Raw genomic sequence first — 25,259 nt, 5'->3', positions numbered from 1 at the left:
GAGTCAGGTGCTGCAGGCGACGTTTCCTCTGAATTGCTTGCTGGGGCCTGGGCTTTGATCTCAGCCCTGTAGCCTTGTGTGCGAAGGGCCGGTTTTCGTGTTTCCAGAGTCTGGGAGAACCTCAGAAGGGGAGGGGTGTTCTGCTGGCGCTGTGGCAGAGTTCAAGGATGCTCACTGATAACTCAGTCTTGTTTTTGTTGAGTGGCTCCTCCTGCTTCATTCCTTTCTCAAAGATTCCCTTCTCAAAAATACATTTGCATTTTTCCAATATTACAACTTCTGACTCAGTTCTGTGTTTTGATCTCTGATAGTTGTTCAGTGAAGTAGAAAGCTAGTTCTTCCGAATACTCATTTTACCAATCACCTTAAAAAAATACTTGCCCAAAATAAATCTTCATGGGGTCATAGTACCTTCACTTGCTCTTTCAGAATTTTTCTGATTTGTAGCTAAAATGACATTTTGTTAATTTGCACCTTTGCCCTCATGGAGCCTTTTTTTTAGTTAATATTTTTTAGCTCTTTAAAGGATTTACAAAAGAAGCATAAATATGTTGGAAAACAATTCTACCTTGTCAGAATTGTGTACAGTAAATTTCGAAAGTCACACCACCTCTTTACCCCATACACTTCAAGGCGGCTTGATGTTTATCCTTTCTAACCCTTTCCTGTATCCACAAATATGTACTATATAATTATACTTTTAATAAAAGTGGGATTGTACTATACGTATTGTGCAGCTTGCATTTTTCAAAGAGCAGTAAATATTATTACAGTTTATTTAACCGAAAATAAGCTGTTCTTTTAAAGCTTTTCTTTTTGGCTTTTTTTCATGTTCTTTCCATTATTCCTCTTCTTGACTAATCTTCATTGATGGATGTCGCCTTTGTGCCTCCCTTTTGACTCTGTAAATTTTTAATAAACAAAGCTTAAAATAGATTTATGGTTGTGAAGATTTTATTTGGGGGAATAAATTACCCCCCCCTTTTTTTTTTGCCTTGCATGCAAAATATTTTTAGAAAGAGGAAAACATGATTTCTGCATTCATATTCTAATCACTTAAAGTGAGTAATATTTTTTGTCCCACACAGCAAAAGGCCATTGTTTAGTTTCTGAAATTAAAAAAAATACAGGATCACTGGAGACTCATTGAAGGCTGGACTGGTACGAGTCTCATGGCATTTGTGTGCTTACTTACCTGGGGGATGTCGGTGAATGGGGATGCTAACTCGCCGTGGAACGAACAGTGGAGTTGAAAGATTCATAGCCTAAGTATTTTCCAATAAGAAACTTGTTGGTATCTGGCTAAACTATTGTCACTTCGTGGGCTTTTCTTCATAATGGAGGGCCAGGCTCGAGGCTGGTGTCACACCGCCTGTTCCCAAGACAGCCACTTGAGTGAGGTGCTGGGTTCTTTTTATTGTAAAATGCGTGCATCGGTACAAGAGTATATAAAACACATCCTTTTAATAAGCAATAAAACAAACATCTGTTTACCTATTGATAACCCAGCTTAAGAAATAGAATGTGACCGAGCTTTTTTGGAAGCACTCTCCCAGTGTATTAATACATTTTGAAGAGGCTTTAAAAGAAGGTGATTTTTGAGTAATTAAATTTTGTCTTCTGTTTTCCCCACAAACATAGTAACTTCAGTTTATTCTAGTGGCGGCATTGAGGCAATGTAAAGTCATAGCTAGAGACGAGGGCTCTGCTGTCATAGTCCTGATGGGCTCTGACCCCTGCGCTGTTCACACCTCTTACAAGCTCTGGGACCTTGACTGGGAGGCTTCACCCGTCTTGGGTTTTCTTACCTGTAAAGTGTGGGCTCACTGGTTCCCAAGTGGTGGTGTGAAGGTGAAATTACGCACGTCCGATGTGTTGCACAATGCCTGGCACATAGTGAGAACTGAACCCTTTAAAAAGTTTTTTTTGAATCAAGGCCCTGTGCTAGGGAATAGAGAGTTAAAAAATTGTCAAGGAAGAAACCCAATTGAATGCAAGATTGCTTTTCCCAGGTGTTCTACAGTACCATCTTCCAAAATATTTTGTGCAAACGGGGAGTTTGTGATCCTGCGCAGGAATGGGCTGGGTCCTCGGAGGTGTTCCTTAGAAGTGAAGAAGTGATAGAGCGAGTTCTAGGATTGGGCACTGCCCAGTGACAGGTGGACTCCGTTTACATGGAGTGACTCCTGCTAGGTTTATTACTACTCTTTACTTTTATTTACCATTTGTTTTTCTCTAGCTAGGTCTTGACTCTGCTAACAGGACTCCCCGTGTGGTTTTGAGCTTGGACCTCAGCAGCACAAGGAGATGTAGCTCAGCGGCTGGTACCGGGAAGCGTATGGACAGGTCTGCGTCACGGCATTTAGGTGCGTCTGAACCCAATCTTTCTCCTTCTGTGGTTCATGATAGAGTTGTGCTGACAGCCCTTTAGTGTTAGAACTCTTGTGCTTGACCTTGCCCTTTGCACATGTCAGCAGCGGTCTAAATGCAATCTAGGGAATAATGAATTGTTAGGTTAATGCTAATGATAAGGTAATGGACTTCTTTAGGCCAAATTCCGAGTAAGTAGATTAAACTAGAAAATAAACGGGCATAGTCTTGCTGCTTATACTAATTACAAGGTAGGAGGTGAATATTCTCGTTTTCCTTTACGTACTTTTGACTTTTTTATCAGCGAACATTTGCGTACCTACTGCTGTTGGTGTTCTTGGTCAGGGTCACAGGTATGAGTCCTGGGGATAAAGAGATTTAAGACCTTTTCTCTCATTCTTTTCCAAGCATTCTGCAATTTCAGTAGTGAGACTAAGCCATATACGTTACAAAGGAGCAGTCCTTTTTTTTTTTTTCCCTTCTTTCCTGCTCCTCTCTCCCTCATCCCAAAGCTTGATGGGCATTTCGGTTATTTTAAATTTTTTGCTATTATAACCAGTGCTGCAGGGAAATTTCTTGTACAAATTTTCGGGAGACTATTCATAAGTAAATTCCTGGCAGTAAAATTGTTGGGCATAGAGCGTAAGATTTTTCAGTTTTTTAATTTTGATAGATATTGGCAAATTGTCCTGCAGAGAAACTGCAAGAATTTGCACTCCTACTGATAAACATTCTCTCAAACACTTTGTCTTCTCAGAACTAAATTTATTCAGTATGGTGGGTGTGAAACGTTACATCAATGGTATTTTTATTTATTTTACTTTACATACAGTAAAATTCACTATTCAGATGTACAGTTATAAGAGCTTTCACAAATATTTAGAGGGGATCATTCCTTTTCAAAAAATATTTATTTTCATTTTCTAATAAAAGAAGTCTATGCGTGCTATTTAAAAAAATAAATAAATAAACCTTGGAAAATTCCAAAAATTAGGAAGAAGAAAATATCCTTGATCCTACCACCTAATGACACCACTGTGAACATTTTTGTGTGTTTCTTTTACTCTTTTTGTTTTCTATGTGTAGTTTTTTTTTCCCTTAAGCCATCATCATCAAATTGGATGTGTTACTCTCTCGAAAGTAATATTTATTAACGATGGAGGTAAGGGGGAGATGGTTCTATCTGGGGATACGTACAAAAAAAGTGGTCTCCCACCTCTCAGCATTTCACTTACTACCCTTATATCTCAATCCACAAATCCCCTTCTCTGCTCTGTTCTTTCACAGAGCTTCTCTCTTGAATCTCTGGTGATCTTTGGTGAGCACTTGCCAAACGTACATGCTCCCCCCAACCCAAAGTCAGCATGTCCAGACCTTGTTCATCACCTGCCTTGTCAAACCCTTTTCCTTACTTATTTCTGAAGGAGATGCTCTTGTTTTTGTCCTAGAGGTCATCTTTGACACCAAGTCTTAGATTTTTTTTCTTTGAAATTGCTTCATTTGTCCGTTTTTCTCGTCTCTTCCATCGTCCCAGTTGCCAAGATTCTTATGCTTGAATTAACACAGTAGCTTGTTGATCTTCCATCTTGAGACTCCCCAGTGGTGAACTCCTTCTCCTCTCACCATGTGCCCAGAAACTCCTGTTTCATAAGGCTGTGTTGCATTTACATTGGACTTTTTTCTTTTTGGTGAGGAAGATTGTCCCTGAGCTAACATCCGTGCCAGTCTTCCTTTGTTTTTTCTATGTGGGATGCCTCCACAGCATGGCTTGATGAGCAGTGTGTAGGTCCGTGCCCAGGATCTGAACCCACAAAGCCTGGGCCGCTGATGTGGAGTGCTTGAACTTAACTACATCACTGGGCTGGCCCTACATTGGACTCGTGAGACTCCTTTGTCCCTGTGACGGGATTTTTCCTGTCCCTCCCACGGTGTGCTATGGGTAGGCAGTTTTCATGCCCCAAAGACTGGCCATACTCCTGCCTTTCTCTGGACTCCATGGTGGCCTCCCACTCAGGACTCTCCATCCTTCAAGGCTGACCCCAAGTCCCACTTCCCAAAAATCATTTCTGACCATTTCAAGCCCTGTTGAGTTTCTGTTTCTTTGAGCTGTCATGCAGTTTGATAATCATCTGTAATTCACTAGTTGTCCCAGTCTGCCCAGTTAGATGGTAGATTGTCTCAAGTTTACTCATTTCCGTCTTGGTGCTCAGACTGTTGTGGCAGTTCAGGAAACTAGCCAAATAGTTGGTTTATTCCATTTTCTTTGAGACTGTCGGTACAGATCCTAAAATATTAAGCTCTTACTAAACTGAGAAAAAAGAAGGTTTGCTAGTTAGTATCTTTCATCTTTGTTATCAGGAGCGTACAGCTGACAGTTCTCTGCCTGGCCGTTCATAGCTGAGAACACCAGCTCTGCCCAGTGCCTGGAGCCTGCAGACGAGTGCCTGGTTCTGATTCAAGTGCATTTTAGAAGTTGATCCACAGATGTGGAGGGACTTGGATATAAACTTGATCAAAAACTTTGAGGGGCTGGCCCCGTAATGTAGTGGTTAAAGTTTGGTGGGCTCCACTTCGGCGGTCTGGGTTCACAGGTTCAGATCCCAGGTGAGGACCTACACCACTCGTCAGCCATGCTGTGGCAGCAACCCACATACAAAATAGAGGAAGATTGGCACAGATGTTAGCTGAGGGCTCATCTTCCTCAAGCAAAAAAAGAGGAAGATTGGCAACAGATGTTAGCTCAGGGCCAGTCTTCCTCAGAAAAAACAACAACAACAACAAAAGCAAAACTTTGAGCAGTGAGGAGAAATTTCTGTTTTATTGGCAGCTGATTTCCGAGAGGCTGTCTGGTAATTCTGATGTTTTTAGTTTACAGACGCTGTGGGCTGTTGACGTCAGTGTCCCAGTTTCTCATTACTAAACATGTTATGTAAAAATGCTGCATTGTTTATAGTTTGATCAGTAGCAACAAGAGAATTAAATATTTACGGGAAAAATTGGGTAGTTTCAAAAACCTATGTAAACACTGATGATGATTGCAGAGCTTACATAAGAAGGTAAGGAAGGAAGTTGGAAGAGTTGTGTAACGGTTACTCGGAAAGAGATTCTAAGCATATTAGAACAGCTCTGGCCCTTTCAGTTGGATATGTTTTAAAATCAACGTGTTAGTGTTGGATTAAGACCAGCTGTTTATAAATTGTCTCAGTTGTTTGCTGACTTGCTGTTTGGTGTGGAAAAATCTCGTCAGTAAATTTGTCCCATTCCTTCTAATGATAATTCTTTTTAATTACAGGTATTATTGTTTTTTTAGGTTTGCTATGCGAAATCAGAAGCTGCGATTCAGTGGTTTTTAAAGCCCCTCTGTATTTGAGTAGTGTTTGCTCTTGGATGAATCCTGTGTTTTATTTAGATTTCTCGTGCTGGTTCTGAGCTTCCACTGAAGAGCCCCAACTCCCCTTATGACCTTGCAGCTTGTGCTTGTTGGCACGTGGATTTCTGCTTTGGCATTTCTTGCATCCGGCTCCCTCCCTCCTTCTCCCAGTGATGTGAGTGTGAGAAGTCAGGGTATGGCACCTGCTCCCCTCCGTCAGTGCAGGCTACGGAGCTGATTGTGTAGGATGCTAATATAGGGTTTGTTCTGATGTTTGAACTAAGATATACGGCCATGCCCATGTTGTGTGTATGTGTGTTTGTAAAATCAAAGTATCAGAACACACTCCTTGGATGGAGTCTGATCATGATTACCATGGTTGTGTGCTCTGAAAGAGCGTTTACTTTTCTCTTTTCCTTTTATCCACTTTCTTTAGACTAGCGCTGTCCCATACAATTATAATGGGAGTCACATATGTAGTTTTCTAGTAGTTATATTAAATACAGTAAAAAGAAGCTGGTATAATTAACTTTAGTAATATATTTTATAACCTAACATATAAAAACATTATCACTTCATGTAATCAATGTAAAATTATTATTATTTTTTTTTAAAGAGTCTGTCTTTTATTTATTTATTTATTTTTTGGTGAGGAAGATCAGCCCTGAGCTAACATCTGCCAATCCTCCTCTTTTTGCTGAGGAAGACTGGCCCTGAGCTAACATCCGTGCCCATCTTCCTCCACTTTATATGGGATGCTGCCACAGCATGGCTTGACAAGCGGTGCATCAGTGCGCGCCCAGGATCTGAACCGGAGAACCCTGGGCCGCTGCAGCGGAGCGCGCGCACTTAACCGCTTGCGCCACCGGGCTGGCCCTGATGTAAAATTATTAATGAGATATTTTACTCTTTTTTTAATAGTACTTCTTTGAAGTCTGGTGTGTATTTTACGCTTATAGCACATCTCTATTAGACTGATCACACTTTAGTGCTCAGTATTCACATGGGGCTGGTGGCTCCTGCATTGGGTGGCACAACTCAAGGCCCACATTGCTTTATCTACCACTAAGTAATATCTTTTCAGCTTTTGGATTTTTGGATATTTCATAATGTCAGGCACTTCCATTTATGGATTGTGTAATAAGATATACTCACAGTTGAATGATGCTTCTATCAGCTTCCCCTTTCTCATTGTTTTCCTGTCAGATTGAGAGGTTTCCTATTGCCTGGAAAATGCTTCTGAACCAATTCAACAAGTAAATTGATAGACAGTATTTGTTGATGTTAATTCATTTATTCCCTGGCTTGAGAAGAAAAAATATTCTTAACATACATACATATATATATGTATAAATTATTTTTTTTTTTAGTAATTTTCTCTTTTACGCAAGAATCACAAACACATTTTGTAGTTTATAATTTTAGACACATTGAAGTTTAGGGTCCAATGAATATTTCTCATTTCTTTTAAAATAATTGATGACCTAGGAAAATGTGAAGAAGTACAGTACTATCGTTAGATTAAAAATGGCCTTTGGAAGAATTGAAGAGAATAAAAGAATATGAGGAAATACAGGAAGATCAGGAATCCCTGAACACAGGAGGTTTGCAGTACATTAGGAGCGCCTACCTTCTGACCACACCTTTGGTTCCCTTAGTTACTTAGGCGCTGTGAGCAGGTTCTCAGAAATGAGGGACTTCAGCATCTAGTTACAGGGAAACGCTGACCCACCCTGCTGCTGTTGTGGGGAGCACAGTGACTGCATCCATATGGCGCGCGTGTTCCATTTTGAGTGCCTTAATTTCTCTTAGTTTGCCTTGCCTGTGTATTTATTTCGATATTGTCCTTAGTGACATAAGGTTTAAAAATTAAAGTGATTATCACACATTATAGAAAAATAAGAGCAAAAAGTCACTTATAGTCCTATCATCTGGAGATAATCACTTAAACCATTTTGGTGTTTTCCTCTGTTTTCTCTGTGTACACACTGTAATGGGGTTATCATGTGTGTTTTGTAACTTGCCTTTTCCTCCACTCAGTGATATACTCGATGCATTTCCATGTCAGTGAGTACTTCAAGTAGCAATTTTTTAATCCCCATGATATTCTAAGAGTGTATCTGCAATTTAACCAACCAGTTTTCTATTTTTAGACATTAATATTTTCCCCTCTAGTTTTGGATTGTTCTAAGTACTATTTTAGTGGACATTGTCATAATGAAAAATTTGAGCCTTTTTAAATTATTTTATGATAAATTCCTTAAGAGTAGAACTGTTGGGTCAAAGGCTATGTGTACTTTGAGAGCTTTTGATTGATGTTGTTAAATAACCATCTAGAAATGTTAAGCCAATTATTACCCCAACTAGCAGTATATCCAAGTGCCTACCTGCTAAAGGAACATTGAAAAAAATTATTCAGTAATCTTATGATTTGTTAAATGATTTATAAATGATACATTTTAATTTTATTTATGCTGTTTTGGATTTTTCACATTTTTTTTACAAGAAAGCTTATACATGATTATATTCCCATCAGCAATATAGTGAGAATCACATTAAAATATAAAAGGACATAATATAAAATATTCCTTTTATAAAATATAAAAGGAATCTTGACGGTATTAGGAGTTCTTACACCCAAGTAGACTACTTTTAAGTGTGTGTGGCTAAGGTGTTCTGAAGCCGGTATGCCAGGGAACCCGCTTCCTGACCTGGCGGCTCGCTGGATACTGTTTTAGGTATACCCTTTACTCTCTGAGATCTTTTTTTTTTGTGAGGAACATCAGCCCTGAGCTAACGTCCGATGCCAATCCTCCTCTTTTTTTGCTGCGGAAGAAGATTGGCCCTGACCTAACATCCCTGCCCATCTTCCTCTACTTTATATGGGATGCCGCCACAGCATGGCTTGACAAATGGTGCGTCGGTGTGTGCCCGGGATCCAAACCTGTGAATCCTGGGCTGCCAAAGCAGAACTCTTGCACTTAACCGTTTGCGCCACTGGGCCGGCCCCAATCTGAGATCTTATTTTTTGCTAGCCAAAACTTAGGGACCAAATAGATCAGAAAAATGTGGATTCCTCACTGCATGAACTCAAGAAGAGCATAAATTTGAATAAGAAGGATACTTGATATGAATTCTGGTCATTCCAAGGGTCATTCCCTTCACTTGGGAGGGAACAGTGAGGCGAGGTCTGGAAAGGATTTGCTGAGGAATTGATAATTTAAAGAGAAATCTGAAATATGAATAAGAATTCTCCAGATGTTGTAGCGTTCCAGGTAGAGAGACGAGCAGGCTGTGTTTTCCAGCCTTAATTTGACACTGGCCGTCAGTTTTGAAGTCCACACCAATCTGTGATACCACCTTCCCTTTACTTTTTCACCAGCATCTACCAACTTCTCGGTCATTCCTAATGTTCCTCAAGAATGTTGGCTCCTGGCTTGCTACTTTTCTTTCCTCTGTCTTCTAATATGGTCTCTGAGTCATTGGCTCATTTGGCCCCTGGACCTCGCCATGCCTTCACGTGATCTTTTCCAGGGAGTTACTTCCAGTTTACTTCAGCTCCTCTGGGCCTTGTCATCTCTCACGTGACACTTTTGGAATCTTGAGCTTGGAGAGTCTCCTCTCTGCACGCATCCTGTCCTTCCTAGCTCTCATTCGTTCTCCTCCAGTGGCCCTTGTTCCTTGGGCATGTTGGTGTTCTCTGGCTTGCCTTCCTCACTCTTTTTACCTGCCGTGGACTCCACAGGGAGTCAGGTGACTGTCATCTTACCGGCATCTTTATTTGCTCCCTCTCTGGACTGGCCCCATGACTTGCCAACCTTCCTCAGTGGTGCAGTCCTACTATTGAATTTTTCTGTGTTGTCAGGTGCACTCTGCTGGAGATAAACCAGATATCAAGGTGACTGTCTCCATTACACATTTACAAGTTCTGGGCTCAGCTAGACCCTTGATTTTTTTTTTTTTTTCCTTTATGTCGATCCTTTTACTCATCCTTTTCCCAGTCTCACCCTCAGCCTCCTTCCTCTCCACTATGACCTTTACTTCTTAGTTCATCAAGAAAATAAGTCATCAGATAAGAGCTCCCTCGACTTCCTGCCCTCCTACCTCATGGAGGATTGAGAAATAGTAACTATTTGTGTAGTTACTATCTCTACCCACTTTATTCCATAGAGGATATGAGGCAATCACTACAGATGGCCTGTGTGGAACCGTTGTGACGGATTCTGAAAGTTTTCCTATCAGGATTACAGGAGAACTGCTTATTGCGCCCTGTAGCTTAGTTAGACCTTCTCATCTCTGGTTTATGGTGATATGTTTGTGTTTTCATAGAAGATAGGATTTTAGAAGTGGCACAACCCTTGCAGAGGGGCAGGTTAAATGACCTCCCAGATGACAGAGCTCATTCATGGCACTGTCTGGGCTGGAATCTCATCACATCTTCAGTGGCCTTTCCTTATCTTAAATTAAATTACTTTAGATAGATTTTTCCTCCCTAGGGGGAGGTGGGATTGGAAGTGAAGAAGTGAAGAAGACATCAAATTTATTTGTAGTTAAAAAAAAATAGATATTGGATATACATGAAACAAAATCCAAAAGGTACAAGAGGACAGATCTGGGAAGTAAGTCTCCCTCCTATCTGATCAGCTCCCCTCTCGGGAGGCAACCACTTCTACCAGCTTTTGTGTGTGTGTTTATGTATCTTTCTTAGAGCTCGTCTTTGTCAAGAATTTGTTTTTAGTTGTGAAATTTCAAATATAAAGAAAATGAAAGAATGAACACTCATATGCCAGATACCCAGATCTAGTGAATCTAAATATTTTGTTCTCTTCGCTTTAGGTTTTTTTTTTTTTCTTTAAGAAAATAAAACATTTTAGATACCTGCTTTGTATCCTTTGCTGATCTTGTCTTCCTCCCTCTCTCCCAGAAGTAACTTTGCAATCCATATTTTACTTTTGTATTACATGTTTATATATCCATAAACTCACATACAATATTGACTGCCTGATTTAAAACCTTAAATAAAAGATCTTATGTGGTATGTGTTCTGCAACCTACTTGCTCATTCAGGAGTGTGTTTTCAAGCCATGTTGACCCAAGTGGCTAGAGTGCATTCATTTTAACTGCTCTGTTTTATTCCACTGTTTAAACATACCAGAACTTATTTATATGTTCTCCTATTGATGTGTTGGTTATGTACTATTGAAAACAGGGTGGAGTGTGCTGAGAAGTGGCATCACTGGATTCTTAGTACACACGCATCTTCAACCTGCTAGTTACCAAATTGTTTTCCCAAGTCTTTGAACCACTTTACATTTCTGGCAACAGAGTAGGAAAAGTCCTGTTTATCCACAGCCTTGCCCACACTTGGTGTTACTAAGCTCTTTTATTCTGGCCTTATCTGATGGGTGTGAAATGGTACCTTGTTTTAACAGAGATATGCCACAGTTTGTTTATCCATTCCCTAGTTAAAGGTGAGTGTTGTTTCTGGTTTTGGCTATTGTAAATAAAACCACTTAAACAACAATCTGTACATAAATGTTTAAACATAAGTTTTCTTTTCTCTGGGTCTTAGGGTTAATGTATATTTTAGCTTTATAAGAAATGACCAAACTGTTTTCCAGAGTGGTTGTGCCGTTTTATACATCCACCAGGAGTGTATGAGAGTTCCAGTTGCTCTGTGTCCTTATCAGCACTTGGTATTGTCTTAGCAGCTTTTCTGTTTTAGCCATTCTAATAGGTATGTGATATAGTTGGGTTTTTTTCCCCCTCTCCAAAGCCCCAGTATGTAGTTGTATATTCTAGTTGTAAGTCCATCTAGTTCTTCTGTGTGAGCTGCTGCCACAGCATGGCTAATAACAGACGAGTGGTGTGGTTCCTTGCCTGGGAACTGAACCCTGGCCACGGAAGCAAGTGTGCCGAACTTTAACTGGCTCTGCCATATAGTTTTTTTTTTTTTTTTTTAGGAAGATTGGCCCTGTGCCAACTGCTGTCGCCAATCTCCCACTTTTTTCCCTCTCCAAAGCCCCAGCACATAGTCGTGTCTCACAGTTGTAGAGTTGTAGCTCTTTTACATGGGATGCTGCCCCAGTATGGCTTGATGAGCAGTGAGGAGGTCTGCGCCCAGGATCCAAACTGGTGAACCCCAGACTGCCGAAGCAGAACTCGCCAACCCAACTGCCATGCCACTGGGCTGGCGCCTGTCATTATAATTTTTTTTTTTTTAATATATTTATTTACTATGTTTGTGTGTGTGTGAGGAGGATCAGCCCTGAACTAACATCCATGCCAATCCTCCTCTTTTTGCTGAGGAAGACTGGCCCTGAGCTAACATCCGTGCCCTTCCTCCACTTTATGTGGGATGCTGCCACAGCATGGCCTGACAAGCGGTGTGTCGGTGTGCGCCTGGGATCTGAACCCGGGCTGCCAGCAGGGGAGTGTGCGCACTTAACTGCTACGCCACAGGGCCGGCCCCTGTGATTATAGTTTTTTAACCTCAAGAATTGAAATTAAAAATCGATTATTTAAAAATGATTAAAGTAATTGATTTTTGCCCTCCTTGGTCTTGACTGATCTTTTTTTTTTTTTTCCCTTTAATTCAAAAGCAGAACATTGTGTAAGGGTAACCAAATAATGATAAATAGGTGGTATAGTGCAGCGTAACATTTGCAGGCTGCTGCTAGAAAATTTGGTAAATGTATTTTTTTTTTTTTTGCTGTCAGCAAAATTTGTGATAGAATCTTTGATTTATTGGTTGGACTTTTTGGGGGGTTTATTTCTGGAAAATATGTATTAAAACTTTACAGCTACAAGTATTGAGATCTCATTGTGATGACATCATCCACCTACTTGTGTGATTCCCTGCCCCCCAGGCTTTGAATAAGATTTAATTTGAGGATGCTTGTTCCATTACTAAAAACAGAAGTATAAAAACCACAGATGTAGGCCAACACCCTTATTTTACAGAGCAAGACATTTGAGGTCCACTGGGTAATGACTTTCCTACACTTACACCACCGCCCGTGGTCTATGCTACTGTGCATGGTCTACAGTGTGGGCTTCCAGATTCCCAGTGCAGTGCTGCTTTCCCACTACCCCCATATTTAACTGCATGGTGCTGACCAAGACACCCTGTAATGTGAATCTTGAGTTTGAAGGATGCAGTCTTCATAACGGACTTACTTTCAGAGTTGGATATGCTTGTTTTTACTTTCATTGCCGAATTCTGACATGCGCTGTCAGCACACATTCCGAGTCATGCTTTGAGATTGTGAGTGAGTGGCCAGCCTTTATGTGTCTGTCAGAGGAGCCAATTTAATAAATCTTTGATAGTCAATGTGAGCAATGAATTTGTTCATGTTGCTCAGATGTTTACTGTTTATCATGATCCTTCCATTTGGTCCCTCTGAAGGAGAATAACATTCAGCCAGGTTTGAAATATGTACTGATCCATTCCTTTTGAAAATTTAGTAACTGGGGTTATTCCAAATTTGTTGTCTTGCCAGAGTTTCTCTCTCTGCATGTGTTTTTTTTAGGGTATAGTTTTGGCTGTTCTAATATACCCAAATATGAAGTAAAAGCTTTTTTCTCACATAATCCGGCTCTTTTGTTCTTATCGTTTCACCATTCCTAGAGTATTGATTCATTAACATGGCTCAAGATGGTTCCTGCAGCCAGTGGGAGAGGGAAAGGAGAAGGCATGCTTATTTCCTCTCACATCCCATTGGCCAAAACTTAGTCACATGGCCACATCTAGCTGCAAGGGAGACTGGGAAATGTTGCCTGAATCGAGCTGTTTGTGTGCCCACCTTAAAATCAGGGTTTTTATTAGTTTAATTAATTGAAGGAGAGAGGACTCTTGGAGACACCTGTTGGTCTCTGACACTTCTGCTAATGAAATGGAGAAGTTGCCACGTGAATCAAAACAATGCATAGTCAGAAATAAGTTGGATATGAGATGGAAATATATTTTAATTGTCGACTCTTCTGTGTGTTTGAAATTTTCCAAAATAATTTCTTAAAAACAATTTTATATTTGATAATTTCTTGCCTTTACCAAGTGCCATTTAAATATCGTAACACTAGAGGGTGCTGTTAGTCAATACATTTGCTTTTAGTGTTCATAGAAATATTTTTCCTGTCAGTTTGGCTTATTACAGAATCAGAGTAGTAGTTTTTGTCCAGTTGATAATCCTAAATCTCCTTTGATGTTTTTACACAGTTTTACAACAGTAGAGGCACTGATATATCAATATGTAACATTTATTTGGAAAGGCAGAAATAGATAATCACTAAATGTGTAAGGTTTTTAAAAAAAAAAATGTGGTTTAGATTTTGTCCTTAAAGGGAAAACATACATCAGAGATTACATTAATAAAATGAGATACTTTCAAATACATAATAACTTCTGAAGAATTAAAACATTTTTTTCAATATTTGGCCAAGTTTAGCCTGTTAGTTGTTTTGCCTTATTTTTTGTCCTGAATGTACTAACCTTATATAAGTACTAAGAACTGAGCTACTGCTAATTTTGCCCCCTAACAGTATGGGAGGGGCATAACTAAAACTTAGAAGATCAGATGAACACAAAGAAAAAACCCTTCTAATCTCACTTGACAGAGATAACCTCTGTAAACTGTGTGCTGCATCGCCATCTGCTTTCTTAGCACACTTGCGCATGTGTGTAAACAGTGCTTCAAAAAGGGGGGCATCATGTGGGTTAATGCTGGTGCATGCCATCTATGTTCGTTTTGTAACTGGCTACATTTCTGAAGTGTCTTATTCTAGTGCTTTTTTTTTTAAACTCATTTTCTGACCCATTACCTATAAATAATTCTTTTGTTTTCCCCTTTCCAATATTTGAACTTTAAAATCTTTTTTTTTTTTTGTGAGGAAGATCAGTCCTGAGCTAACATCTGCCAATCCTCCTCTTTGTTTTTTTTTTTTTTTTTTTTGCTGAGGAAGACTGGCCCTGGGCTAACATCCGTGCCCATCTTCCTCCACTTTATATGGGACACCACCACAGCATGGCTTGACAAGCGGTGCGTCGGTGCACACCTGGGATCTGAACCTGCGAACCCCGGGCCGCCACAGCGGAGTGCGTGCACTTAACCGCTTGCGCCACCGGGCTGGCCCCTGAACTTTATAATCTTATTGTATTAGTTAGAACTTCCAGAACAGTCTTCTATGATGAAGCCATCAGACTTCCTTCTGTTTCTGGCTTTGATGGGCCCCCTCTGGGTTTTTCAGGGTACGTATCTCATTGGCTATTGGCATGAGATAGGGATTCTTTTTTGAGGACATTTTTCTTCTGTGTTGCAAGGCACTAAGGGTTTTATTCAAAAATTGATGTTGAGTTTTGTCAAATGCCTTTTTACTTTCTGTTGATCTTGCAGTTTTCTTTCTACCTGTTGATGTGACTTGTAACACTAGCCTTTTCACTTCTATTGTGCTTTGTCAAGTTTGGGATCATGATTATGGTAGATTTCTAAAATAACTGACAAGCTTTTTGTCCTTTTCCAGTGCTCTGGAGCTGTCTGAGTTGCATGGGAAGTGACTGTTCCTTAATGCTTGGCAGTATTTGCCTGGGAAGCCACCTGGGCCCCCGTGCATTTTTAAATGAAAGGTCTGTATCTACCTTGGCCTTGGGAGGGTTGTGTAAGGGGCCCTTTGGATGTATTTACCAAATTTATCAATTCTGTTGCTTATTTCCTAGCTAATTTTTCTCTCTTTAATTTCTTTTTACTTTCTTTAGGGTATTTTGTTGCTTATTCTTTCTTGTTTAATTGTGAGAGTATTTTTACGGTTTCAATTTCACCTTTGACCCAACAGTTATTTGGGAGAAAATTAAAATTTTGAAGTTGCTAGACTATCTTGGTTGATAATTATTTTTTCTCTTTTTGGCATTATGGTCAGGCAGTGAGAAATGTAAATGTTCCTTTTATGTGGAGGCTGAAATTTTCATTTGGCATGATGGTCAGTTTTCACAAGTGCTCTTTAGCCACTGAAAATAAAGCTCTATTTTCTATGGGGTGCAAAGTTTGATACTTATTATGTTAGCCTTACTTGTTATATTGGCTAGATTGTCTAATCAATACAAAATAAAATTAACATGGAGATGGGGTCGTGTTCATATCCCCCACCCTCTTGCCCCCCATCTTCTTGGAGACAGATAGGTATATTTATGCACTGTTGGTCATTTTTTTCTGTATTGCTAACCGTTATGGGTCTTATTTCAGTGAATGTTCGAAACATAAAAATGGACATAATGTTTCTATTGTGAATTTTATACTTTAATAATGTAAAACGACCCTTTTTTCCGCATTTAATACTCTCTGGCATGAATTCCATTGTGTGTGACATTTAAAAAAAAAAATAACAATAAAGCCACATTAATGTTGCTTTATTTTTGTTTCGCTTTGTTTAAGGTCTGTCTTTGGACATTTATTCATTTTTTATTTTATTGAGATCACATTGGTTTATAATGTTGTGTAAATTTCAGATGTGCAGTATTATATTTCAGCTTCTGTATAGACTGCATCGTGTTCACCACCAAAAGTCTAGTTTGCATCCGTCACCATACATTGGTGCCCCTTTGGGCATTTGTTGACACATCTGAGAATATTTTTAATGACTTTAACTAATTGATAGGTTTAGTTTGTTTTAGTCTGTGGTCTGTTTCAAATTCTAATAGTGGTTTCTTATAAGTAAAAGACATTTAAAAAAACCTGTTTCTCCAGTTGTCCTAGCTAAGATCTCATGGTATTTTTTCCATTTCTGTCTGATTGGGAGAAGGGCTTTAGCATCTTCTTAGTATCTTCAGTCTTTATTAATGTACCCTTGTTTGATCTGCTTTATTGTTATTAATTACATTTTTTACATTATATAACATATAGAGAATAATTTGATGTGTGCGTTCAGTTTTATAACCGGTTTTATGTTCATTATTTAGTTTTGTCCCGATCCTGATGGTTTTGGTTGGCATACATTATTAGTAGCCCGTATATTACTGGCCTCTCTGAATTTTTCATCTTATATGGTTAGAATATAGCCTTAATCTTTTTTTTTTTTTTCCTTTTTCCTTCTCAGCCCATGCATATCTGAGACTGCAGTTTTTGGTTTTCCCACATAAAGGGCAACTTGTCTGGATATAAAATTCTTTGAGAAAATCTTTTCCTCAGTTCTCTATAGATCTTCATTTTCTGTTAACTTCTGGCATTTAATGCTGCTTTGGAAAATCCTGAGGCTAATCTTCATCATTGCTACTATTTAAGTAAACCAAACGTTATCTGGATGTTTCTATGACTTTGTCATACTGTAGTTAAATTATTTTGCTGAAATGTGTCCAAGTGTAGGTTTTTCTCTCTGATCTTGCACGGACCTGGTGTTTTCTTGTAATCTCTATACTCAGATTTTTCTTAATCTCAGAACAGTTTTTATTCTGTATCTTTTATATCTTTGTTCCATTTGTTCTTTTTAAAAAAAGTTTTACTGAGATATAATTCACTTACTGCAAAGTTCTCTCATTTAAAGTGTATAGTTCAGGGGCTGGCCCCGTGGCGTAGTGGTTAAGTGTGCACGCTCTGCTGCTGGCGGCCTGGGTTCGGATCCCGGGTGCGTACCAATGCACCGCTTGTCAGGCCATGCTGTGGCGGCGTCCCATATAAAGTGGAGGAAGATGGGTGCAGATGTTAGCCCAGGGCCAGTCTTCCTCAGCAAAAAGAGGAGGATTGGCATGGATGTTAACTCAGGGCTGATCTTCCTCACAATAAATAAATAAATAAAGGGTATAGTTCAATGACTTCTAGTAAATCAGACTTGTGGAACCATCACTACAAATTTTAGAACATTTTCTTCCTCCCATAAAGAAATCCTAATGCGTTAATAGTCACTCCCCTTTCCTGTCCTCCATTGCCGCCCCAGCCCCAGGCTACCACTAATCTACTTTCTGTCACTGTAGATTTGCCTATTTTGGACATTTCATATAAATGAAATCATACAACATGACTGGCTTCTTTGTTCTTTTTGTTTTCAAGTCCAGTTAAGAAGCACTGATTATTCATGTCTTGGCTTTGCTCTTTGCTTTTTTTCCTCCATGGGTCTCATCTCTGAACTGTTACTGCCTTTCTGGACCTTTCTTGGTCTCACAGAGTTTCTCCAGCTTCTCCACCTTTCAATTTTCTACTGTTTTCTACAGTTTCACTTCTCTTTATTGCTTCTAAGTTAATTTTGTGCTTTTGGTTTCCTTAGAATTTTTCCCCACCCCAGCTTGTTGTCTCTTGGTCTCAGTCTTTTTTTTTCATATAATTGTCTGATCTTGTTTCCTTTATTTTTCGTGCCAACTGTTTCATTAGCTTTTTATTCTTTTCTCCTTTGTGCCAAATTGGAATTTTCTTTTGGTTCCTGCAGTAGAACCTTTCTGAGGTTCGAGTCTTCACAGAACATCCTAAGTACAGTTCCTGTATTCAGGATACAGAAACTGGAGTATTTTTTTCATAGGCCACATCCTGGATTTTTCCTCTTAGCTCACCTTGGAGCAAGGGGCGTCTGGTCTACTTGGGCATGTTGACCTGATGGCTGGGGTATGTCACATGTGACCTGTGCTTTGGGCACTTGTGGTGGTGACTCTCCTGCCCCGGAACAGTTAGAGCGCTTGGCTCCCAACCGTCTCCCCAGCTTCTGCTATGGCTTCTCCTCTAGTCAAGTGGCTTGTGCTTCTTAATGCTCACTGCTGATTTCCTTAAGATTATTCATGAATAAGTAACACTTAGAGCTGCTTTTGTCCAGAAGTTGTCCTGGTTCCTCTTCTGCCTTTATCCTAGGGGCCCTCCGGGCTGGCTGTTTCTCAGCTGAGCCTCATGGTCCCTCTCTGGATTTGGGAAGGGCAGCCTGGGGTGTTGGGAAGATGGAGGTAGGTATCTGTCCTCCCACAGCACCTCTCCAGGGGCAGAGGTGCCCACTGCCCAGGTGTCTGGCAGGCCCTGGCCTAGAGTCAGGACTAGAAAAGACCAAGTCTGACTACAGCTGTGGCTTCTTCCCTCTTACCGATGCTAGATGGTCAGCATGTGTGTGCTTTTTTGTGTCTTCATGGGCACTTCCACTGTTCAGTGGGGCCTCTGCAGCTGGGACCTGCACACCAGATGCCACGGTCAACTGGTCTCTAGCGGTTAGCTGTCAATATTACAGTGATTTGTTGGCTTTGCCTATCATCTAATGAAAAGGTCATACCTTGAGATCTATTTTTAGTCTCTGAAAGTCTTTGAGCTTTGAAAACAGTTGTCTTTGGGACCCTGCTTGGGGAAATGAAAAATTACCAGGGAGTAAAATTAATCTCCCTTTTCTCTGAGCTGAAAGCAGTGTGGGTGGACTTGTTCATCTGAACATAAGGGTTTGGAAATATAGGTTTTAGTTTCCCTTATTTTTGTGGGTTTGAGAAATGTAATCCTAGCAGCTACTTGGTTTCCACAGTAGAATATCCAGACTGCCACGTAGAAACCTGCTCCAGACGGACGGTAAGCAGAGCATACTGGAGGCATGCAGTAACCGTTTGTAACCAGGTGGTGGCTGTTGTGTAATATAAATAGATAGCATTTCTGACTAGGTGGTGTGGTTATACAATTTTGGCGAGCCTGTGTGGGTTATAAAAGCCGAAATTGCTTCAGGACCTGAGTGTCTCATGCTGAGCACCAGGACTATCCAGCCTTACACAGACACCAGCGCAGAATTGGTGGTAGGGTACTGATTAAAGAATATTTCTGTGGATAGGGTAAGATTTCACTCCACAGGTAAGACCGTTTCTTGGTACATAAGCTCTGCTTTGGGGAATCAGAATCTGTATGTGTCTGTGTCTGTGTGTGCATCTAGATCCACAGGTGTGTTTCCATGTGTGCTGCTGTCTGTGACCGTGTGTCTGGTTTTCTGCGAATATATGGCTGTGTGTGCATGTGTCTGTGTAGGTGAGTGAGGAGCCTTTGACTCAGGTTTGCTCAGCTGGGTTATCAGAAAATCTGCAGTCTTTCTCAGTGCTGTCAGACATTACTTAAATAATTGAACATTAACATTTATGCAATGCTTAGAAGATAGTGCCCTATACTAAATATGTGAGAAAAGTGATGATAAAAACCTGATGTGCAACAATTAAAATGTCAGAGTCAATGATTTTCAGGTGCTCATTTACCTTATTTTCTGAGTGAGGTCCAGTCCTGGGACTTCAAGGTGCTCTGTACTCTTATACGTTTTCTTTTATGCAGAATTTTAGGGGTTTGGGGAAAAGGAAGTACACAAGCAAAAAGGCATGTAGATTAAACAAACTTCATGGAGAGCTGGAGTCTCTTTTATAGCTAACATCTATCTTTAAATCCTTTTAAGGTTTTGAGGTTGTAAAAACTTTGGGTTCAGACACCAAGTAAAGCAATATGTCTGTGGCATAGGATTCTGATGTAGTCTCTGTATTGAAGGGATATGTTTTTTATGAATTAGGAGGAACATACTCCTTTGCAGAAAAATAAATGTATAACATACTCACAGGCTTGTGTTTATTGAGGGTCAGGGAAAAGGCTCCCATTTATTGAAAGTCAGGGAAAAGTTATTATTTTGGTCACTGTGTCCTTGGTGTTAACCTGGAGAAGAATTCTAGTGTCCCAGCCTAGGTAATAGCTGTGCAGTTTAGGCAGACTCACTCTTCAGCCACCAGGTAATCCATCAGGGTGGGTAGAATTTCAGAGCACCCTTTTCCTTCTCTTGGGGAAGTCTGAGGAGGAGGAGATGGAACTTCTGGTACACTGGACTAGGGGGCAGCAGGGGTGGAGTGGGGAGAAAAAAGATATTGCAGAAGAGATTTGCAAATGCAATTTCTTTCAGACCATAGGAAGAAAGCAGGTGGTTGAGAGGACTAAGCAAATGTGCCAAAGTCCAGCAAAACTGAGCAGGTATAACGGGTGGTTAGAAATTAGGGAAAGGTGGAGCTCGGCCTCTTTCTGCAGGCGAGAGAAGGAAATGTGGTTTTCACACTTGGGGCGGAGGAAAGGATGAGACCGTTCCCAGGAGGAATGGTCTGGTCTGGAGAGTAATTCAGGGAGAGGGCTGGTAAATACAGTGAGCTTGGGGCTGGAGTGAAGGATTATTTGAAATGCTTCTCCCAGCACACGTGCCTTCTCCAGGGGGGCAGCAGTGGCAACAGTAGCTGGAGGTGACCGAGTGCCCTCTAAAGGCTTTCTCTTCAGAAGGAGAGAAGGTGGGAGTCATCCCCTGGAAAGGGAGGATGGAGTGGGGAGCTGGGGCGGCCGCACAGAGGGGACAGGGTCAGCAGGGCAGAGCCATTCCCTGGAAATTACCTTAGCACCCAAGGCTGTCATACTGGAAAGTGTGTGGGGGGACATCAAATGACAGAGGTCACTTGGAGATGTGGAAGAAGAGAAACCTTTCTTTCCATCCTCTGACGGTAACTGGGAGGCTTTCTTCACTCCCTCCAAAATGACCTTCAGGCATCACCTCTCAGGCCTTCGCTGCTGCTCGTCTTCAGAGCCTGTTCTGTTAGTCAGTCTGTCAGGGAACGGGAGCCGCTTTGCGCACTCAGAGTGATTGCTCTGCTTGCCGCTTGCCCTTGGCTTTTGTCCAAGGGTAAATCAACCTCTTTGGCCTGTTTTTAAACTGTGAAGTGGAGATATTAACAACCCTTCCAGAATTTTTATACGGGTTAAGTGAAATCCTGTTTGTATCTTGGATATGACAGGCAGTCAATTAATTCTGCACATGTTTTTATCTTTCATTAAAATTCCATATAAAGTTAGCTTTTCAGTGGCTCCTGTGATGACTGATGAATACATTTAAAATAGTGTTTAAATAAAAAAACAATTTGTACAAGAGGTGATATGTTAAATCACAGAGTAGAAATAAACGCAATAGAACCCATCTTAATTCTGCTTGAGTTTTCTCAAATATACATTTATATTTTAATTCTGGGCCCCAGGCTATACCTTTTGTTCCACTCCCTCCCTCTCCCCTCTCATGTCCCAGCCTCATGACTTCCCTGAATGAATCTGGGAGGTTCAGAATTGAGGGGGTTTTGTTGTGGGTGTAGGACTAGCTGGTCCATGGAAAATATTCACGTTTTCTCCAGATGTTTGAATGCCTTTTACGTGATGGACACTATGTCCCTGCCCCATCCCTGCCTGGTCGGGGGGCTGGACCAAGAAGCCGTGTGCCATGGAAGCACAGAAGAGGGACAGAGAATTTAGGAAGGCTTCTTGGAGGAGGAAGCTTCTTGAGCTAAGACCTGGGGACTGCAGGTCAGCGTGGTCTGTGTGGATGGTACCTGCGGCAGGAGAGGCACGGTGAGGATGATGAGTCTTAAGGTCTTGTCATAATTTTATTTAAATAAAGTTTGGGGAAGAGGTTTCTGTTGGATGATACCAGCCACAGCATCTGATACCTACAACATTAGGTCAGAAAAACAAAGGTCACTGAAATCTTTGTATTTTAAAGCCCCCAGACCAACAAAATGTCTGCTGCTTTGACCTTTCACTGTAGCTTGACTCCATCTTTCCCCTAAGTGAGCAGTGAGTCATGTCTTCTCATCTGGAGAGCATGACCATCGCTTTCCAGGGCTCAGGTTGTGTATAAACTGATATCAGCAAAACTGTCCATCTCAGGGTGGATTTAAGAGCTTTTTTAGGATTTAGAGTTTAATTTGGGCCTGGAGTTATTCTATACCAAGGGCTTCTCTGACCAAGCCTCTAAAAGAGACTGAAGGAGTCTTGTACAGGCAGGACATATTCTTCTGTTTCATTTTATCGGTTGTGAATTTCACTTCATGCTCCATAAAAGATTTGCTTTCAATTAGGAATGATCCTACTCACCCACCTCACCCCATGGGTGTTCCAGGAATATTTGCCACCTTTATCTAGCAGCTTTGCATCATCTCTGGCCCACTTTGACAACCTGACTCCATTTTTAGGTGATTCCTCAGCAGACCAGCAGTATTTGTCCAGGGGCCCTTTCTTTCCACCTTCAGAGCAGGGTTGTTGCTATGGGCCCTCCTGGGCCCTGTGCGTGCGGCCGCTAATGCACTGGTCTTCCGGGAGTTCTCAGCAGGTGGTTTCTGAAATGGAACCTGGCAACCAACCCTGGGTTCCCCTTCAGAAATACAGGTTTTATCCCACTTCTCTTTTAATTTTCCTCCTCTCAAGAGAACAAGTCGACAAACCAAGACAGTGACAGAAGGCTGACACAGCTCACTGGCGTGCAGTGATTTTCTTGATCGTAGTCTTTGAGGGGGTTTGGTTTAGGGCTCCCATAGATTTTAAAGAGAGGCCACTCTGAGGCCATGGTCCTGGGTCCCCTCCCCATCGTTGTGGTGAGAGGACGGGGAGATATTAGGATGTTTTGGTAACAGTGCTATCATCTTGTACCACTTTGGCAGATTATTTCTGTGGGTCTGTGAGTTTAAGCTCAGCAAATCACCTGATTTAAATTGGGAGCTTGACATACGCCTTTTGTGTCACTGGGCAGAGCTTGAGGTACATCAGTGACTTCTAGGCTTGTTTTGCCTGATCCACAGTACCGAGTATTTGACCTGGAAACTCTAGGCTACCCGTATCTTCTGAGATGTGCTCTGAAGTTTTATGTTCTGTTAAATTTCATTGTTTTAAAAACTCTGGTCGAGATCTACTGAGTCGATTTCATGGCCTACTAGTGGGCAGTGACTTGCAGTTTGGAAAATGAGAGGAATGGGTCTTGGAGTGTTTTGGAAACGGCTGCAGGGTGATTGGGGTTTTTTAGTTACACCCTGTGACTATGGCTGTCATCACAAGATCAAATAATAACCACTCCTTACAGGTTCATTCATTGCTGCTTAAATGGAATAACGCTAGCTAGGATGAGCATCAGATTGTAAACTCCTTGAAGCAGGACTCTGTATTAGGCAACCATTTTAAGTCGTTTCGTTAAAGGAAATTGATCATATATAAGTTGAGAGTATTTGTTCCAATAATCTATTTTTTTGGCTTGGATTAAAAGCATTTAGGTCAAATGTTAGCATTTAACAGAATTTAATGGAGCAGCCACAGATCAACTATAATCCCGTAATGATGGGATTTAAGCAGAGAGCTGTGGATTGGCTTTTAAAATGTGCTTTATCATTGAACCTGGCCAGCTCTGAAACCTTTTTTGTATCTTGGGAAGGACCAAACTACCGCTTGGCAAGTAGAGATTTTGTTTCCTTATCCCAAAGTCTTCCTTAGTCATACTGTCACCTTCTAGGTAGGTTTACGCAAGCAGAGAAAATCTCTTTATCCCACCCAGCTTGCGTGCCCAAGGATGTGGGTGATCTGAGGACCGCTAGCATCAGAACATTCGTGCTTTTGTTAACGTAGGTTCCCAGGTCCCAACGGAAGTCTACAGAATCAGAATTTGGGGGAGAGGACATTTTTTAAGTTGGTGGGATTACAAGAGTTTTTAAATTCTTTTTTTCTTCAAAAATAGATTTTATTCAAGTATAGTTTACATACAGTAAATGGATATACATACAAATGGGGCCATCAGGATCACAACCAAGATAGAGAATATTTCTGTCACTCTGAGGTTCCTTCTTCTGCCTTTGGAGTCCCTCCCTTTAGTTACACCCTGGGAGCACAGCTGTCATCCTGCTCTGGTTACCACTGTCTGCTTCCTGTCACTGTGGATCAGGGAATCAGGCAGCATGTCTTGTGTCCCGCTTCTTTCGCTCAACATAGAATCTGTGCAATTCCTTCACGTTGTTACGTACATCAGTAGTTGCTTCCTTTGTATTGGTGAGTATTTTTTGTGTGGACTCCCTATAGTTTGTTTATCCATTCACCTGTTTTTTTTGTATTTTGGTTTTTAAAATTTTTTTGTGAGGAAGATTAGCCCTGAGCTAACATCTGTTGCCACTCCTCCTCTTTTTGCTGAGAAAGATATTGGCCTTGGGCTAACATCCGTGCCCATCTTCATTCACCTGTTGATGGACCTTTGGAGGTCTTGAGTTGTGGACTGTTACAGTAAAACCAGCTTTGAACATTTGTCTGCAAGTATTTGCGTGGAAGAAATCTGCATTTTGAATAAGTCTCCCAAATGAGTCTTAGGCACATGAACCACTGATTCTTATTCTCTCTGTTCTTTTCTTTCTTACTCTTCTTATATCATTTTGGAGAATTGTAGGTTTATGTGTCTAGATCAAAAGATGAATTTGCCATGTATTTGTGTTTTCAGTGTATTCATTCAATGCCGTGTATTTGGGGTAAATGTATATCTCATTAACATTTATTGAGTGTCTTTTCTGTGCTAAAAGCTGGGAATATAGAGATGAATTGTACACAAGGAGAGTCTCCCCTTCCCGGGGATTCAGTGATTAATTCTTTCAGCCAGTGAGTGCTTTGGACCAGGGACTGCTAGGTGCTAATGCTGGGAGGGCACGTTTTCTTAGGATGTGGTTGTGCTTCCAAGAAACGCAAAACGTCTTGGTGGTTAACTCCAGGAGCAGCTCAGCCCTTAAAGCCTCTGTTTG

At 40.9% G+C, this 25,259-nt stretch overlaps 1 protein-coding gene across 7 annotated transcripts in view; it reads left to right on the top strand.

Annotated features, from left to right (window-relative positions):
* The window catches only part of SLC23A2 (solute carrier family 23 member 2), a 130,372-nt gene that overhangs the window by 15,627 nt on the left and 89,486 nt on the right, over nt 1–25,259 (top strand). For 4 of the 7 annotated variants that reach the window (XM_058563159.1, XM_058563158.1, XM_058563153.1 and 1 more), the window contains exons 2-3: nt 2,240–2,366; nt 15,260–15,362. The exons of 1 other annotated variant lie outside the window; for it this stretch is intronic. The gene's annotated coding sequence lies outside the window, so the exon portion shown is untranslated. The remainder of the gene's footprint in view (nt 1–2,239; nt 2,367–15,259; nt 15,363–25,259) is intronic. 2 more of the 7 variants (XM_058563156.1, XM_058563154.1) reach the window with 2 other exon arrangements.

Source organism: Diceros bicornis, chromosome 19, assembly GCF_020826845.1.
Source record: "Diceros bicornis minor isolate mBicDic1 chromosome 19, mDicBic1.mat.cur, whole genome shotgun sequence".
NCBI lineage: Eukaryota > Metazoa > Chordata > Mammalia > Perissodactyla > Rhinocerotidae > Diceros > Diceros bicornis.
Note: the sequence above shows the minus strand (reverse complement) of the source record. Positions and strands in the feature narration are given on the sequence as shown.